The sequence below is a fragment of the Solanum verrucosum genome, unplaced genomic scaffold (genome assembly GCF_900185275.1).
Source record: "Solanum verrucosum unplaced genomic scaffold, falcon-dt-bn FXZP01000446.1, whole genome shotgun sequence".
NCBI classification, from domain to species: domain Eukaryota; kingdom Viridiplantae; phylum Streptophyta; class Magnoliopsida; order Solanales; family Solanaceae; genus Solanum; species Solanum verrucosum.
Window position 1 is genome coordinate 192,673 of NW_026020482.1, and position 20,217 is coordinate 212,889.

General features: G+C 35.2%; 1 pseudogene; it reads left to right on the top strand.

Moving 5' to 3' along the window:
• Positions 1-1,992: 1,992 nt before the first annotated feature.
• On the top strand, positions 1,993-16,309 carry LOC125809512 (probable protein phosphatase 2C 12; annotated as a pseudogene).
• The last annotated feature ends 3,908 nt before the right edge of the window (positions 16,310-20,217 follow it).

The window sequence follows — 20,217 nt, forward strand, 5'->3', positions numbered from 1 at the left end:
TTGGAAGCTTGTCTGATTGCAAGCTTCTCCGATTGTAAACTTATTCAATAAATTGTGTAATGAAAACCTACAATACGGTCTATTTATAGCAATCTTCATCATGGTTTTGTGTTGTTTGAATTTCTAGATATTAAATTCATAATTTTCATACATTTTATCACATCATCAAAATCAAGGATTGTGAAAGAAAATTAATTATATTTTTAACAACATACCATTATAGTCCAACAAAGTGGGTCCAGGTAGAGTGTACCTCTACCAACACTCTCTACCTCAAAGGTATGGAGGTTCTTTATTATAGACCCTCGACTCAGGCAGAAACAATCTAGAAAAAAATAGAAGTATAATAAAAACATATAACAACAAATAAAATATAATAGTAGAATAGAAACTATAACAAAATAATCTTCTAATCATGGTACAAGGAATCAAAAGAAAATCTGAAGGACAAAAAACTACAAGAAAAATAGCATGACCACTAATATGACCAGACAACAAGATAACATACTGCTACCTACTAAACTACAATGCCCTAATCTAAGATCTCCACGCCCTAAGGTCATGTCCTCGGTAAGCTACATTTTTTTCATGCCTCATTTGATCACCACACTCAATACTTCTCTAGTCTACCCCTATCTCTCTTGAAAGCATACAAACTCATGTGTAGCTTCTCTTTTTCACGTACCCCAGCTGCCCTCATCTTATCTTTTACTGAATCCACTACCACCTTTTTAGATATTTTCATTCTTAATCTTATCTCACATACTATGCTCACACATTCATCAGAACATCATCATTTCTACAACTTTCGCCATCTGAATGTGAGAGTTTTTGATTGGCTAACATTCCTCCCATACAACATAATTTGTCAAACCACCAAACTATAGAATTTGCATTTATGTTTTGGAGACACCTTCTATGCTTTTAATACAAATTATCTCAATTATAGTTCTAAATTTGTAAAAAGAAAGTCTTAAATTTATGTGATTATGACATGTAAACTTTTATGCTTTTTCCTATGACAGTAAAAGGGAGGGAAGAGAAAGGTGCCAAGAAGCGCAAGTTAGGTGGGTATGGTGCAGGATAATAAAGAACTCAACATATTTCCATAATTTTCAAAAATTATTTAATGCCAAAACGAACGGTTTGTTGTGGACATTTCACAAAACAAAATATTTGTAGTAAAAAAATAAACAAAAATTCCTACATTATTCCATCTCCTTCCTTTCCTCTTTGTTTTCCATTTTCTCCTCCATTGTGAGAACAAATTCATACCAGAAATAAGTCAAAAAGTTGAATCCAAGCAACCCTAAATGGGGTTTTTTATGGAGATTTTAAAATAAGAGGTAAATTGATTGATAAAACGACGGGATCCTTATTTTGCAATTTCCAGATAAATCAAGGATCTTTTCATTCGTTTCATTCTTCTCTTCTTTAATTTTTTTCCAAAATAATTTCTCTTTTTTGTTTATTTATTTAACGGTTTTCTTGCAACTTTATAGGTTCTTTAACCAATGTTTTATTTTCTTCAAATAATTTAGTAATTAATACATTTCTCGTTATTCTGTCTAGTTTACAATGAAATAGGTTAGAACAATGCAAAATATGATTAAAAATATCTGACCTAGATGAAATTGAGTGATTTTTTTTGTTATTATGGAGGAAATTTCTTTCGATTTAGCATTTAGGGGTGTGGATGTATTGGTTTTTGGTCATCAATTATGAATAAAACTAACTTATATAATGCTGCTCAATTTGGGCATTGGTGGAATTATCTTTTTCCATGTGACCTTTTATTTGATCATATATAAATTGTGGTTGATTTTGTTTCCAAGAGATATTAATTTGGGTTGTTATTTTTTGTTTTATATAGGACAACCTTTGATTTTTTTTGAGTGAAATGGATAAGCTGACAATGTAGAATTAAATTTGGGAAGCTATGTTATCTTTGAAATTAATAAAACACATATTTTTTATGAAATTTGAAGGGACCGAACAATGTTGTCTAAAGGTGAACATCAATCAGTCCCACCGTCTGTATTGCTGAAGCGGGAACTATCCCAAGAGAAGATTGAAAGACCCGATATTTCTCATGGTCAAGCTAATCAGATCAAGAAAGGAGAAGACTTCACCTTCCTCAAGCCCAAATGCCAACGGGTTTTGGGAGATGAAGTCACTACCTTTTCGATTTTTGGGGTACGTTATTATGTTTCTATCTTATGATTTTTACGAGATGTTTTTATTTTCTATGGTGTAATGAAATTTATCATGTTGGATGTTATCTTTAAAATTCTCAATAGAGTTTTTTATCACCTAATGTTGTCATCCTTTCCTTAGGTTAACAAATTGTTACATTGAGCCATAAATTTCAAGTTGACCTTTGATATGTTATGTAGTATCCTATATGTTTGAGAAAACTAGCCATGGTGCCAAAATTTGATGTTTTCCCCATTTGCCTTTCTTTAACTTATTTTCTATGTAGAATCAACAGTTATTTCAAGAATTCGGAGAAATACTTTAATTTCCCTTTTAAAATTTATTGCACGGAAAATATAATTTTTGCAAACAATGCACTGTTGTGTTACATTTTCACCTACGAATTTTGCATGTTTGAGCTAAAAAATTTATTCTTGACAAATTGTTAAATATATGTAGTCACACGTCCTCGTTTTTGTATTAATATAATTATTGTCATTTATATTTTTTTCATTCCTTTTCTAGTTATTTGATGGACACAATGGGTCGGCAGCCGCTATATATACTAAAGAGAATCTATTGCAGAATGTATTGAGTGCTATTCCCGCAGACCTTAATAGATATGAGTGGGTTGCAGCATTGCCTAGGGCTTTGGTTGCAGGATTCGTCAAGACAGACAAAGAATTCCAAGAAAAAGGTATTAGTTTTTTCTATATATAAGGAAGCTATTATAAATCTTAACATGAAGTTGCCATGATGTCACAACTCAAAAAATGAGGTCATGGTAGCACTTATTAAATCCTACCAACAGGTATGTCAACCATTATTTCAAAACAAACGATAATAGGCCTACGGAGCAAAAGAAGTAAAACAAAGCATAATAAGACAGTTCAAAGAAAAAGTAATGGAAATAAAAAGAATATATATATATATATATATATATTACCCTTGAACAAGGACAAAATACAATATCCATAAAAAAACTTAGTGGATGCTAGTGAAAAACTACTACAAAAGATCGTGTACAGACTAGACATATACAAGAAATACAAATATTGGCTTGAAATACAAAATACTAGTCATAAATATATATAAAAAGATGAGTCAACCATAAATGCAACTAAGCTCACCCTCAATCTCTGAAATGTCAACTACAGTAGCATGATGATCAACGGGGTCGACTAGCGCTCACATATACATCAAGAAAAAAGGTGCATAATGCAGTATGAGTACCAAATCAACATGTACTAAGTAGGCTTCATAGGCAGACTGGACTTGCGATTGAAATAACATAATAACAAGTAAGTAAACAACAGGGTAATAAGGCATAAATAAAGGAGTGGCTAGTCCTGAATCATAATAAGGCTACTAAACATATGTGGCAAAAGCAATAAAGTCATATAAACTTAATTGGACCTCCATAAGACAAGAAGGTACAAACAAAGACATGCAATAACAATCAAATAATTAATAACCTGACCAAACCCCCATAAACCCATCAACTACACACAAAGATACACTACAAGTCTCAACTCAAAAATGACGATGAAAACATTTCGAGAATCTGGAATCGGGATAACACCAGAATCTAACATTAGGATAACACCTGGTGGTTGCATCTATCGGAATCTTACATCTGAAAATCCTGTGCTTCCCAAAATATTACATTGGAAATCTTTGAAATAACGTAGCACACACTAGAATATTACTTTGGAAAAGTTAGTCCTTCCAAAAATCTTACACCAGAAAGCCTTATTGAAACCTAGCACATCACTGAAACTTGTATCAAAATTGCTAGTCCTTTGCAAAATCTTACATCAGAAAACCATAGAAACCAAGTCGATCTCAAAATCTTACATCAGAATGAATACACAATAACCTAGTAGCTCACAGAATATTACATCGCAGTTGTGCTGAACACTAGCATATCCTAGAATCTTACATCGTAATAGCGCAACAACACTAATTAGCCCCTCTCGAAATTGCACCTTGGGTCAGGTGTCTTACAGAAAGGACTAGGGTCCTGAATGAGTCTTGGTAGTTATCTCACCATAACCATCCACTCGCACATACTAGTAGGGCTATCCAAAATTCACAACCCATCTCAAAAGAATGTATCTAGCCCAATTCATTTTAGAATCAATCACCATATGCCAGATAAGCTAACATCTAAGGAAAATACTAGAAAACCTAGGCTAAGGGTCAATAACATCAATAGTAAGGCTATTCGAGCTTATTCACAATTCACGAGAACAAATATAAGATCAACTACTCATGATTAACCCAATAATTCCTGATATAATCACAACACAACTAAATCAATCAAATCATAATAAAAACAAGTACTCATGCTAAATACTAGCCTAACACTTAGCAAATTCTTATTTGAGGATAATCAACAAGCAAGGTTTAAGGATATTAAGTTGTAATCTACCTCAAGCCAAACACGTGCACTCCAAATCTCTAAATCTATATTTTTCCCTTTGAGATGCCTCCTAACGATGTTTATGGATTAAAATATTGATCATGATGTCAATACAATCTTTTCGACATCCATACTACAAAAATTGATTTTTGGTCTAAAATTGAGCCAAAATGGCAATGCAGGACCTGCAATAGGAATAAAAAATTAACTCCATCAATAGGTCCCAGCAAGCTCAAGGAAATTGTATGTAAAGATGGGCATAATCTGAGCTGCAAAACACTTTAAAACAGCCCAACAACCAACAAGCTTCACAATACTCATTACTAACTAAACTTCACAATTGAAATGAGAACTTTCGAGCTTAAGAGTGTGAATATTGACCTTAATGACCTCCCCACACTAATCCCAGCTCTAAGATGAGAATTCCCACAAATAGAGCTCTCAAACTCTTCTCTTCACTTATGAAAAGTGAAGAAAAAGAATGAGATATAATCTCCCAGTGATGATCGCAAAAGCGGGCAAGTGGCTACTAAAGCAGCAAAATCATAGTTAGTCGGCCACTGCTAAAGAGCTCAAGGTCTGCTAAAGAAGCTACGACTAAATCAATCAAGGGCCGCTAAAATGGCTATCGATAAAGCAATCGCATCAGCAAGGTTAAGATGAAATCCTTCTCTAAACGGGTCCTCAGGATTTGTTTTGAACCTCGTGCAGATAATAAACTATGATAACCTACAAAATTCCATGTTCTAGATTGAACGAAGATATCAAAACTTCCATTTGAGGTTATATTGACAAAGAGTGGGTCCTACACCCATAGCTCCAGTTTTGTCAAAAGGCCAAAAGGTAGCTCGAAAGGAGTATGGAAGTCTAGGGACCCAAATCAAAGATCTATCTAAAGTAAATTCAATATGACAGGCTAATTGAACAATCATGATTGCATTCTAAGGTTTTTGGCCTAAAGTTTTGACCATAATGAACTGTTCTAACTTCAAAAGCTCAAAAATAGAAAAACTTTCATAAAAACCAAACAAACGATCCGGTGACAAAACTATCAGCCCCAGCAAGTCATAAATGAATTGGGACTCGATAGTAAAGCCCTAAATGCTAAAAATATTTATAAACAAAGAAAATGACCTTGATGGTCATTACAATTTCCACTACTAAGAGGACTTTCTACTTCAAAATTAAATAGTTAAGAAATATATGAAGGCTCGAATAGGTAGAGATGTTGAGCTTGCAAGTCATGATTGATCTCCTAGGAAGCCTTTCGACTGGATGGTGTCTCCACTGAACCTTAACCACAAGAATATCTCTCGAGCACAACAACCTTACATCCATATCCAAGATAGCAATTGGCTCCTCCAAAAAGTTCAAACGATCATCTTGCTGGACTTAGTCATACCGAAGCACATGGAACTTGTCAGAAACATATCAGTGAACTATTGACACATGGAAAACTAGATGAACAACTGAAAAGGCAAGTGGCAAGTCCAACTCATAAACAACAACTGTAACTCCTCAAAGAATCTCAAAAGGCTTAATATATACGGGGCTAATCTTATCCCTCCTCTCAAATCACAGCATGCCCTCCAAAGGTGACACTAAGAGGAACATAAGATTACCAACATCATTACTGAAGGGACAAAGCCTATAGTCGGCATAGCTTTTCTGCCTTCTCTCAGTTTCTCGTAGCCTGTCTTGAATAACTTGAATTCAAGCTAAAGCATCCTGAAGCAAGTTTGTACCATGAGGCCTAGAATCCAAAGTGTGAAACCAACCAACCGGAGATCGACAACTCTTACCATACAATACCTCGAACGGGCCATCTAAATACTTGAATGGTAGTTGTTATTATTAAAAAAAACTCCGCCAAAGCCAAAAAAATGATCCCACTATCATTAAAAGTCAAACACATAGGTTCAAAGCAAATTCTCAAAAATCTAAATAGTCCACTTTTATTGCCCATCCGTATGTGGGTTAAATGTTGTGCTAAGATAAACCCAAGTACCTAACTCCTCCTGAAATTCCCTCTAGGCAATAGGATTGAATTGAGAACCTCTATCAGAGATAATAGACATTGCACCTTATGAAAACAAACAACGTCTTCCACATGGTTATGAGCCAACCACTCGACACTAAAGGAAGACTGAATGAGAAAGAAATGAGTCAATTTGGTCAATCCATCCACGATGACCAAAATTCTATTAACATTGCAAGAAGTTTGTGGCAATCCCACAAGAAATTTCATAGTGATCAGTTCCAACTTCCACTTAGGAATGGGTAATCACTAAAACTCACTGTCAAGCCTCAAGTGCTTAGCCTTTAACTACAGACAACATAGGCATTGAGCTTAATATATTGCTATATACCTCTTCATATCACTCCATAAGTAATGTTTCCTTAATTTTCTATACATCTTGGTTGTGCCCGGGTGAATAGAATATCTAGAGTTGTGAACCTCCTAAAGTATCATTTGAATCACATCTACAACTCAAGGAACACAAATACATTGGCAAAATCTCAAATACCGTGTGAGTCTAAGGTCACCTCACCAGGGCCATCGCTCCAAACTTGATCACCAATTTGCCTTAAACCCTCATCCTCAGATTAACAACCATGAATATGCTCAAATAGGGTGGAGCAAGCATCGCTACAAGCTAAAACTCGACTGGGATCGGAGATATATTCCTAACTAATCTACAAGCAAAGTGTTAGATGTCCAATGCCAAGGGTCTCTTTAAAATAGGAAAGAAGGATGGACTCCCCGTACTCACTACCTTCTAGCTCAAGGCATTTGCCACCATATTTACCATTCCCGAATGGTATAGAATAGAGAGATTATAGTACTTTAGAAGCTTAATCTACCTATGCAAACTGAAATTAAGATTCTTTTGGCTCAAAATAAACTAAAGACTCCAATGATCTGTGAAGATCTCATAATTATCTTCATACAAGTAGTGCCTACAAATCTTAATAGTGAAAACTACAATTTGCGACTCCAAATCATGAGTGGTGTAGTTGCGCTCATACACCATAAGTTGCCTTGATACATATTCTATAGCATGGCTCTACTGCATCAGAGCATAACCAACTGGTCAATTGTGCAGCTATAAAAGAGAAGCCCTTTATGAATCCATAGTAGTCTGCCAACCTAAGGATGGACTCAATCTTCGTTGGGTCTACCATAATTACATACTTGAATACCACGTTCCCCAAGAAGGCTCTAAACTCAAGAAAGAACTCACACTTTGAGAACTTCACATAAAGTCGTTGATCTCTCAATGCCTGGAACATAATCCTCAAATGTTGCTCATGATCCGTTTACTTCTTGCATAGAAATATTATTGATGAACATAATAATGGTGGATTTTATATAAGGCCTAGAAACAGGTTTCATCGAGTCGATAAATATCGCTGGGCCATTGCTCAACTAAAAATACATCACTAGGAACTCATAACAGTCATAACGAGTATTAAAATTTGTCTTAGGGATGTCCTATTCCCTAATTAACAACTATGATAACTAGATCTCAAGTCGATCTAATAAAACAATGTGGCACCCTAAAGCTAATCAAATAATTCATCGATACGAGGCATAGGATACTTATTCTTCACTGTCACCCTATTTAGTTGCATGTAATCAATACATAAATGCATAGAACTATATTTATTCTTCATAAAGAAAATGGGATCACCCCAAGGTGAGACACTAGGTTTAATAAAGCCATTACACAAAAGATCCCAAAGCTGAATATTTAGTTATTTATGCTCAATAGGTGTCATACAGTAGGGTGGAATAGAAATAGGATGAGTGATCGACTCTACATCAATAGCAAAATAAATAACACACTCAAGAAGAAGGCCATGTAATTCCGTAGGAAAGACATTTGAGAACTCAAGCATAATAGGGATAGGATAAACTATAGGGACCTCCCTGCTAACATCATGTGCATAATCCAAATAGGCCAGGCACCCATTAGATACAAATCTTTGATCCCGAATATAAGAGATAATCTCAATTGGTGTGCGCTACATAAATCCTACCACACAAATTGAGGAACACATGGCATGGCTAAGGTAATAGTCTTGGCAAAGCAATCTAGAACTGCATGATAGGGTAATAATCAGTCCATTCCAAGAATAACATTAAAATATGATATATCAAACAAAATAAGGTCATATCATAAGTCGCACTCTCGGATCGTCACCATAAAAGCACTACAAACCTGATCAACTATTAAAGAATCACCCACGGGAGTTGATACTTTCAATGAAACTGAGAAAAGGTTCAGAAAGAAACTCCAATCAATGAGAAAAATAAATAGACACATAAAAATATGTAGATCCTGATCAAAATAAGCAAAGGTCTATTGATGGAAAACTGAGATCATACCTACAATAATTGAATTAGGCATCAGCCTACAGCCAAGTAGGAACTACATAGAAATGACCATGCCCACCCCTGGACTCGACTTCAGCTCTACCATATTCTCTTCTTGTTTGAGAACATCCTTGAGTACTCTAGACCACCCCTACGAACCTAAGATCATTATCTACTGGGAGGCGATAAAAGTCTATGCTTGGGTCAATATCTAGCATAGTGTCCAACATCGCCATACTCAAAGCAAACTCTATCACCTTAAGGTATAGGTGGAAAACTATTTGATCCACCCTGACTTGAATTTGGTGGGAGGCCTGAACTGGTCGGCGAAAAGTGCCCAATTGTCTGCCCTTCAGATTGATAACCATGCCGACCTCTGCTTAAGAAGCTTTTGCTACAGGATTGAGAACTACTATAGCTGCCTTAGAAGCGAGTGTTAATATTACTTTCCCTATGAGGCTCATGATGGAGTTCCTATATAGTATGAGCATTCTCAACTACATCTAAAAATGATCTACCCATCAATATAAAGGAGTTTGTAGCAATCCAGAGCAGAAACCTCGAACAAAGCGCCAAATTATTTCCTTCTTTGTAGTCAAAATCATAGTAGCATGTTTGGAGAGCTCATGAAAATGGGTCACATACTCCAGTACTAACATGGAGCCATACTCTAGTCTAGTAAGTAGGTCTCTTAATCTGTCCATGATACTATGGGGCATAAACTTGGTCTGGAAGAACACAGAAAATTTCATCCAAGTTAAAGGAAAGGACCTTACTGGGATACACTCTATGAATGTACGCCACCATTGTTTGGGTGGTTGTCTAACTGATATGAAGTATAATGGGCCCCTATGGACACAACCAAACCCAGGCATACAACCTCTCACGACAAATAGTCAAGAACTCGTAAGCATCATTTCTTGTAGCCTCTAAAATCCTTAGAGGAGCCAATCTCAAGAACCTTCCGAACATCTTCTACACCTCTACTATCATGGCGGCCTCAAGTGTCGTAGGCTGAGTAACAACAGGTGGTGGTAATATTTCTACATTGGGATCCAAAATGAAAGGCTACACTCCTGGACCCACTTGATACTGCCCTATACCCCTAGTACCGCTAATAGCTAAGTGATGGCAATTTGAAGGCCCAATGCAACTGTAGGACTAGGTAATAGTTAAGTTGGTCTTAGCCCCATCGACTGCTAAGGAATAGGTACATGTTGTGGCTCAATAACCAGATCAAGAGTCACGTCTCTAGATCGATCCTGAGCTTGTGCAATAGCTCGTGCACAACCTCGAGGTCAACCCTAGCCCTAACCCTAGTAAGGGCTCTACCTACTGGCTCAGGAGCATTGTCCCTAGCTGCGACACCTTTCATAGGCACCATCGACGAAAGGTTGAAACAAATGAGAATTCCATATACCAACAGGACTAAAAACGCACAATATGGAATTAAAAGAAAGAATCTTCCTAAAGATGTCCTATAGCCTACTGAAGATAAGTTATAGACATCTTCGCACCAATCCACATGACTCTAATAGATATTATCCTTGGACAAACTACACCGCTAAATCTCAAGCTCTGATACTAACATTTCATGATCCAAAACTGGGGTCATGATGACACATTCTAAATTCCAATAGCATGTAAGTCAACACTTATACATGAACAAATGATAATGGGCCTAAGAAGACGATAAGTAGATCGAAGCATAATAAGATCATTCAAACAACAAAAATAAGAAGTAATATATATATATATCCCTCGAACGAGAAAAAAACACAATATCCATCCCAAAAACCTAGTGGATGCTAGTGCAAAGCTACTACAAAAAATCAAGTACAAACTAGACACATACAAAAGATATACACACTATCTAAAAATACAAAAGACTAATAATAAATATACAAAAATATATGGGACAATCATGTAAACTAACAAGCTCACTCTTAGTCTCCAGAATATCAGCTACAACACCACGAGAATCAATAAGGTCGACTAGCGCTTGGATCTACGTCAAGGAAAAAGATGTCAAGTATAGTATGAGTACCAAAATAATGGATACTCAGTAAGCATCATAGGACGACCAAGCTCGTGATTGAAAACATAATAACAAGGAAGTAAATAATGAGATAATAATGCAAAACTAAAGACATGGCTAGTCCTGAATCATAATAAGGCTATGGCTGTAAATGGGAAAAGCAATAAAGTTATATAAACCTAACAGGACCCCCACAAGCCTTAAAGTTACAAACATAGGCATAACAATAAAATCAAACAATTAATAATCTGGTAGAAACCTCACAAACCTGATAGGTGCACAAAAGAGCTACCCTACAAGCCTCAACTAAAAAATGACCATCAACACTAGCCCAGAATCTGATATTGGGATAACAGTAGGTAACATAGCATCTCCCAGAATATTATATCAGAATAACCATTTCTTTCCAAAATATTACATCAGAACGTATTGAAAGAACCTAAGACACCCCAGAATTTTACATCGAAATAACTAGTTCTTCTCAGAATCTTACATTAGAAAGCCTAATTAAAAATCTAGCACATCCCGGAAACTTACATCATAATAGCTTGTCCTTACTAGAATCTTATATTAGAAAGCCTTAGAAACGTCGGAATGACTACATAGAAATCTAGTAGCTACCAAAATCTTACGTTAGATTAGATGTACATAACACTAGCATATCTCAGAATCTTACATCAGAATAGCGATAACACTAACTAGCCCCTCTCAAAATCTCACCTCGGGTCAAATTTCTCACAAAAATGAATAGGGTCATAAATGATTCTAGATAGTCATCTCACAATAACCAGCCACTCACACATACTAATAGGGCTATGTGAAGGTCAAAACCTAGCTTGGAGGGTTGTGTCTAACCTAGTACATTCTTCAATCTAGCTCCACGTACCATAGAAGCCAACATCTAATGCAAATACTACCCAACCTAGGCTAAGGCTTATTACTAAGATCTTTCTAGCCTATTCACAACTTATAGGAATAAATATAACATTCAACTACTCATGATCAACCCAATAATTCGTCATACAATCAAAACACAGCTAAATCAATCAAATAACAATAAAAAGGGGAATCCTTCTAAATACCAACCCAACACTTAGCAACTTATCATCTAAAGACAATCAACAAGTAAGGTTTAAGAATAGTAAGTCATACTGTACCTCGAAGAAAAACATGCATGCTCCAAACCCTTAAATAGAATCTTTTCCCATCTGAGCCGCCTCCAAATGATGCCACACTATCAAAATAGTGATGTCGGCATTCATACTATCATTTTTACTCCCATATTGGAACAAACAAAATTGGGTCTAAAATCAAGCCAAAATGTCAATGTGGGACCTACATAGGAATCACAAAATAAACTCTGTCAATAGGTTCCAACCAGCTCAACGAACATCTGCCCCCAAAATGCGCACAATCTAAGCTCTTAAACACTTCTAAACTGCCCAACAAGAAACAATCTTCATAAAACCCAGTTTTAGCAAAATTCAACAATTTAAACGAGAACTTAGGAGCCTAAATAGTGATCTTAACGACGTCCCCATGCTAATCCTAGCTTAAATATAAGAATTCCCATGAATATTGCCAAAAACTGAGCTCTCAAACTCTTTTCTTCACTTATGAAAAGTGAAAAAAAAGTTGAGTCAGATATAATCTGTCAACGATGACTGCAAAAGTGGTCACTGCAAAACCGCTTAAGTATTTGGGCCATAATTGGCCTGCCATTGCTAAAGCAGTTGCGTCAACAACCTTGGCATCAACCAAAGCTAAGATGAAATCTCCTTGAATGGGTCCTCAAAATTAATTCAAAACCTCATGAACACAAACAAACTATGCTACCCCACTAAATTTGATGTTCTGGATTCTTCAATGATGTTGAAACTTCCGTCCAAGATCTACTCGACCAAAAGTTGGTTCCACACGCAAGGCTACATTTTTGCCAAAAAGCCACAAGATAGCTTGAAATGAGTTAGGAAGTCTTGAGACCCAAACGAAAGGTCCATCAAGACTAAAAATTGATATTAATGATCTAACGAAATCATCAAAATTACATTCTAAGGTCGTTTACCTAAAATATTTGACTAAATTCAACCGTTCAAATTTTAAAATCTCTAAATCATAAAAACTTGCATAAAATCAAATGAACTATCGAGTGACCGAACCATCAGTCCGTCGTAAATGACTCGGGCCGCTATAGGAAATCCCTAAACACCAAAACTACTGAAAATAGAGAAAATGACCTCAAGGGTCAATACAAATGAAAATATAAATGATAGAAGAAACCTCATCATTTAGATGATATAGTATTATTGTGTGTGCTTGATTATTATAATATTATTACTATTGCTTCTAAACAATTTGATTTGAACCTATAACTCAAGTAATGAATTTATGGGGTTTGCTATATAACTTGTAATGACCTATTGGAAGTTCTATTATAGTAGTTCTTTTTCTGTTGGATATCACGAATCTAAGAGGCAGGTCATTGAATTAGACTTTAACTTCTAAACTCTTGGATTCAACTATATATAAACTTGTATTCACCTTTTATAAATTGATCCAACATTACCTCTTTGTCTTTTGGAAGGTGAAATGTAGTAACATCACAAAAAAAACAGAGACAATCTACTTGGAATGCATCAAGTTGGAGTCTTTTCTTCTTTTATTTGCATAATTTTCCTACTTTAAATACAAGAGTTGTTTTTTGTGTTTTGTTTCAATGCATTCATTTTCTCCAACTTATGTTACATACATTATTTAAGCTAGCTGGTGAATAGAAGGTTACATTAAGTCCTTCAATATAGTTATGCTTGTAATAGTCATATTTCCAATTACCTTCTTTACTTCATGATAGAATATCTTACTTAAAATATCAGTATAGTTTTTCCAAGAACTAGTATGAATATATACTATTAAGAAGTTTTTTTATGTGACGTTGCAGCACAAAAATCAGGGACAACGGTCACATTTGTTATAATTGAAGGATGGGTTGTAACAGTTGCATCAGTTGGTGATTCTCTGTGTGTATTGGAATCTGCAAAATGGGAAATTTATCATCTATCAGCTGATCATAGACTAGAGTGCAATGAAGAAGAGTGAGATTTGGGCCTTCTATGAGTTCAATAATTTATGAATATGGGATTACCTCTAGATTAACATTTTATTTATATATTTTGAATTAAATAGGAGGAAACGCATAGCAACAAGTGGTGGAGAGGTTGGTCGGCTTAATACTGGTGGTGGTACACAGGTAACTTTTTATTAATGCTTGGACATATCATGCAATAATCATGATATGTCCGAATTCACTCTTTCCTTCTTTTGTGTACTCAACATTTACAGAGTGTGGTAATTAATGGAAATGTACTACATGAAATAATCATGTTTGGACCACTATATACCTCTTCGTAGCTACTTGCAATAGGAACTTCTGACTCATAATTTTCTTTATTAGCATGTCATAATTTTTATATATGTTCTTTCACTTGTCTATTTTTGTTCTTATATTTATTTTCTTGAAGATGTTTGTCTTATCAATTGATTTCAGATTGGTCCATTGAGATGTTGGCCTGGTGGATTATGCCTTTCACGATCCATTGGTGATATGGATGTTGGCGAGTTCATTGTTCCTGTACCCTATGTAAAACAAGTGAAGGTTTGTCTATTATGTGATTCCCCTTTGCATTTTCTATTTTGGGTCCTTTGATCAAGTGTATATTTCCTTTGTGTATCTGCAATTATATATTTCAGCTTAAAAAACATTTAAGCATTCACTTGATAAGTCTATTACAATTATCACCACTTATAATTGTCCACATCAAATTAGGGAAGATGGCAGTGCAATTTGAAATATTCTAATATTGAAGTTGTATTGTAAATTAGCTACTCTCTCTGTCCCAATTTATGTTACTTACTTTCCTTTTTAGTCAGTCCAAAAAAGAATGACATATTTTTATATTAAGTAACAATTTAACTATAAAATGTTTATTTTACCCTTAATGAAATGATTTACAGTAAGACAAATTTCTATCATTTATTTTGAACCACAAGTTTTAAAAGTCTTCATTTCTTTCTTAAACTCTGTGCCGAGTCAAACTACCTCACATAAAATGGGATGGATAGAGTAGTATTTTTTATTGAAAGTTTGAATCTAATAATGATGATATCCCTTTGCAAGAAGTCAATTTGAGGATAGATGGAGTTATTTTTGTTACCTATATCAGAAAGAAATATGTAAATTATGATTTCCATATCTGAAATTGTGTAATATTCATGTTGATTATCCCTTTTCTCTAGGACAGTAGGATGTCAACTTTTATATGTTAATTAGGCTCTTTATCTCTTTGGCATATTAAACATGTCCTGAACACTGTAAAACATTATGCAAACAGCTATCTTCAGCAGGTGGAAGACTAGTAATTGCGAGTGATGGTGTCTGGGATGCTTTGTCTGCAGAAATATCGGTCGAATGTTGTCGTGGAATGTCTCCGGATGTTGCAGCTTGTCAAATTGTTAAGGTAAGAATAAGATCATTATATTACTTCATGTATGTTATTTATCAGATTATTTAGTTGATTTATTTTTTTTACAATCGATTCTCACATCTTTCCTCCAACATACAGGAAGCGGTGCAGCCAAAAGGAATTCGAGATGACACAACTTGTATTGTGGTTGACATACAGCCATTAGAAAAGCCAAATCCTCCCCAGCCACCACCCAAAAAGTCAGGGAAAAAAGTGTTTAAGTCTATATTTCGCAAGAAAACTTCTTAGTCGTGTTCTAATACTGAGAGAGATTATGTTGAACCAGATGTGGTTGAAGAACTATTTGAGGAAGGATCTGCGTCACTTTCTGACAGGTCTGGTCATGCTTTGTATTCTAATATATCAATTTTGTTTCTATATACATGTTGTGTGTACTAGTGCTTATATTTGGTTTCTTCTTATAACTGCAGATTAGATGCTAAATATCCAATTTGCAACATGTTTAAGTTATACATCTGTGCCATTTGTCAAGTAGAAATAAAGCCTGCAGAAGGTATTTCAATACATGTTGGGTCCTCCAATACAAGAAACTCTCGTCCGTGGGATGGCCCTTTCCTTTGTCAAGCTGTCAAGAGAAGAAAGAAGCCATGGAAGTAAAAAGACCTTCCGGAAGTAAGGCGACTCATTTGCTACATAATTATTACCATTTTGTCATAAAGATTAATGTTGATCAACCTTTTGGTTTTTTTTCTTTTACAGAAGGAAGATATAGTAGTGACAACGACTAGTTAACCCCCACATTCAACTATTAACAATTATTGCACTGATGACTATAGTTTGTAGTTAGAATGTAGATTTCTTCTATTTCAATACAGAAAAAAAGATATAGTTGGGTTTGCCTCTTTTAGGTCAAAAGATTAGAGAGGAACAACCGTCTTAGTGAATTGATGTGCCACTTTCTAAAAAAAGAGGTTCACATATTTAAAGTACATCTCTCCCCAGCTACATGTGATAAGATTATAAAGGCATATGAGACTTAACTGCTATCTAATTGGCATCACTGCTATAATGATTCTTTTTTCTTGTGATAGAACTAATAGTGAGTGGGAAGGCATTGTTTTGTGAAACTTTATTAGCTAGTAAGATTTATTAGGCCTTTTAAACAGAGACATCTCTGTAATTCTATTTGAGCATTTCATTTTTCCTATGAAGAAGCATGTTTAGCATCACAAGATTAAAAACATTTTGATACATTTAATATATTTTTAATTTAAGATTATAAGAATAAAAAATGTCTTTACGTTTTAAATTCAGTATCAATTTAATACAGGACAAATAAATTGAAATGGGGGAGTAATATTTAGCCACTTCTTTTACACAGATTTTTTTTTAGATAAAAGATATCCTTACCTAAAACATGAAAGAACTCCAGTATATTGTGTCAGAATTTGAATCTTTTATAAGTAAGACTCAACTGTCACGATCCAATTTCTTAGGTCATGATGTCGCCTACTACAACCCACCATTAGGTAAGCATAACCCTTAGCCCAGAGCCATAAGTAATGGACTATCAAGCAAGAGCCAACAACAAGAAGCATAAAGCTGATAACAAGGCAAAGAAAAGATAATCAATAGAAAAACAATACAAGAACCATCCCAAGACCTAGCATTAGTCAGTACTTGAGCATTTAATCCAAAATAAGAATGAAAGGCTTTTACAAATACAACATGAGAGCGAGTTGTCTCTTAATACAATATAAAGACTATGACAAGCCATAACAAACAAAAATCGGTAACTCCGAATGCCAGGGGCTTACCCTAGTCTCCGAAACTCCAAGTTGCTCCTCATGAATCCAACTCAGCGGCGATAACTCAAACTGTGATCTGTAGGGGGCAAAAGTGTAGTATGAGTACCAAAAATGATATTTAGTAGGCATCACCTGACTGATATTAAAAGGTAACACAAACATAAACAACAAGTAATAAGGAAAACATAGAGCAAGTAACTAAACATGAGATACTAAAGTAAATAGGGAATAAAGAATAGAAACATGATACAAGGGGTAACAAGCCGAGTCAATAAATGACTTGGAGGGTCATTATACTAACACACTATAGTAAAATTTGAAAATCAACTACAAATAAAATTCCTCTTTAGAGATGTAAATAGGGCATTGGGGACAAGACTTACGCAACTAAAACTTTAAATTTTCCAACCTTACCCTTTTTAGAATTTTTCAATACTTTATCCTACCCCATCCTGTTAAGTTCTGCCAAGTTTGAGTTTTATTTTTTCACTTTGTTTTGTCCTCCGGTAACATTTAACTCCAAACTAAAAAAATATCTCTTTGTTTTCTGTTTTAGGGTTTTCTATTTTGTATTATTTATGATACAATATTTTCTCAATATTAAATTAATATATTTTTCTCACATAAATATATTTTAAGAAAATGGGGATAAGAGAAAGGAAAATGGGAAAAAAATTACAAGGTGAAAACTCAAACTTATGTTTGAATTTTAATTTTTCCTTGCACCCCACCCCTCCCCCCCAATCTCTACAAGCACCACCACCATCCCGCACACCAAAGTAATGGAGATAATGGGTGAGAGTAACTTCTTGTTGTAATGGACATCTACACTATAATATTTTATAACATATTTAATTATTAAATTTACTTTCCTTTTTTCTAAAATACTATTGATTCAAATATTAGTGTTCAAGTGCTATCCTTTAAAAATGACCGATGAATTTATGTGCAGCGCTAAAAAAGTCATTAAAGGTTTTAGCGCTCCACATAAATTCATCGGTCATTTTTAAAGGATAGCACTTGAATACTAATATTTGAATCAATAGAATTTAAAAAAAAAAAGTAAAGTAAATTTAATAATTAAATGTGTTATAAAATATTATAGTGTGGATGTCTATTACACCAAGAAGTTATTTTCACCCATTATCTCCATTACTTCCTCCATTATGAAGATAACCACAACCTCCAACTTTATAACAATTATTCTTGAAACCTTTCACTTCCATAACCTCCTCCATTATATTCATGTTAATGTCATGCTTATGACTAACCTTTTTATATGCCACTATGTTACACTATAAATAGAGGCATAAGGATTCATATTGTATACACTTGAAGATTTGGAATAATAAGAAAAGCTCTAATCTCTTGTCTTATGATGCTTATCGTGACCAACGACACTGACCTACGGTATGAGTGTCTACGATTGTCGATAATATAGTAACCCAACCAAGGGTTGGGGTCGTGTCCCAAGGGAGCGGTTTTGAGAATTAATAGCCAATTAGAATTTCATTCAAGTTAGTCGTAGTTAAAGACATTTGCGATAAAAGACATTGTAAATTAAAGGGGGTGACATAAAAGTGTCAAATATCAAAAGGGGGTTTTGTACCAAGTATTAAAACAGCAAAATAAACAAGAAAATCAAGTATGGGGAAAGGTTCTTGGGATGTGACCGCAATACAAGTTGAGATAAATTGTAGGGTACATGCTTTCGATAGGAAACTTGCAAAATAATAGTGACTAGGATAAGCTTCAAATGGAAATAAGTTCCCTCTCGGGCAACTTACCCCGTTTCAAATGCCTTCCTCTCGGACACCTATTTGCCGCATGAAGACCAACCTACGCCTTACCCCACTCACTCTCTCGCGCTGAGTGTTAAGATATGGGACTAGGGCTCACCATATCGGGCTAAACCTCATGTCGACCCACTCTTTAGGCCATCAGTCTAGTGGTTTTGGTTTCGCGACCTCCCATCTCGGGCAAGCCGAAAACACATAGGTGGCTTTGTATTTGCAACTACAAACCCTTTAGATTAAACCACAACCACTAGGTAAAATCACCATTAAAATACATCTAACCTATCAGAAAGCAAAACGCAACAAGAATATCAACCCATATTTGCTAAATCACACCCCAAGAATTGGGGTATTTATCTCTAATTCTATCTAGTATTTATAGTTTTCACAGATTGTGCTGCGGAGGATTGCTCGGCCACATTAGTCGAGATCGCCGATGAACTCGGTGATTTACCTTTTGGTCAACTCATCGCCTTCAGTGTCTTGCCTTTAACATCCTCGCATTCTGGATCATTGGGCGGTACAGCACTGCTTCGCGGAACTGATCGGGGACTCGCCGACTACTCCTTTCCTCGCCTTTTGATCCACTTCCTTCAAGGTTTCACGTAGTTGAACGACTTGCTAAGTTAGACTTAGCGATCCACAGGATTCCATTTCTTGTTCTTTTCAGCCCTATTTGCTCCATTTTGCACCTAAGTGTCCATGCTTCCACTAAAACATCAAATACCTGAAACTTCAGCATTTTAATCAGGTATTGAGATAAAACAAGCATTCAAGGACACTATTTCCATTAAAATAAAGCCCTAAATGAGTCCAACTTGTGGACTCATCAACGCCCCCAACTTAAACTTTTGCTTGTCCTCAAGCAAACTCAAGCTCAGTTGTTCAAATAGGGTACCTCAAACAGTGCTACACAACACTAAATCATGAATGTACACAACAAGGCTCAATTTACTTATGCAAGAATCACTTGTGTACTCAAAGATTTGAATTGTCACACCATTACCAAAGATTCCCATGCTCGCAATACTTGTTATTTGTGCAAATTCAAGCTCAACAAAAGTATCTAAATGCCCTCACGTAAAGAATGAT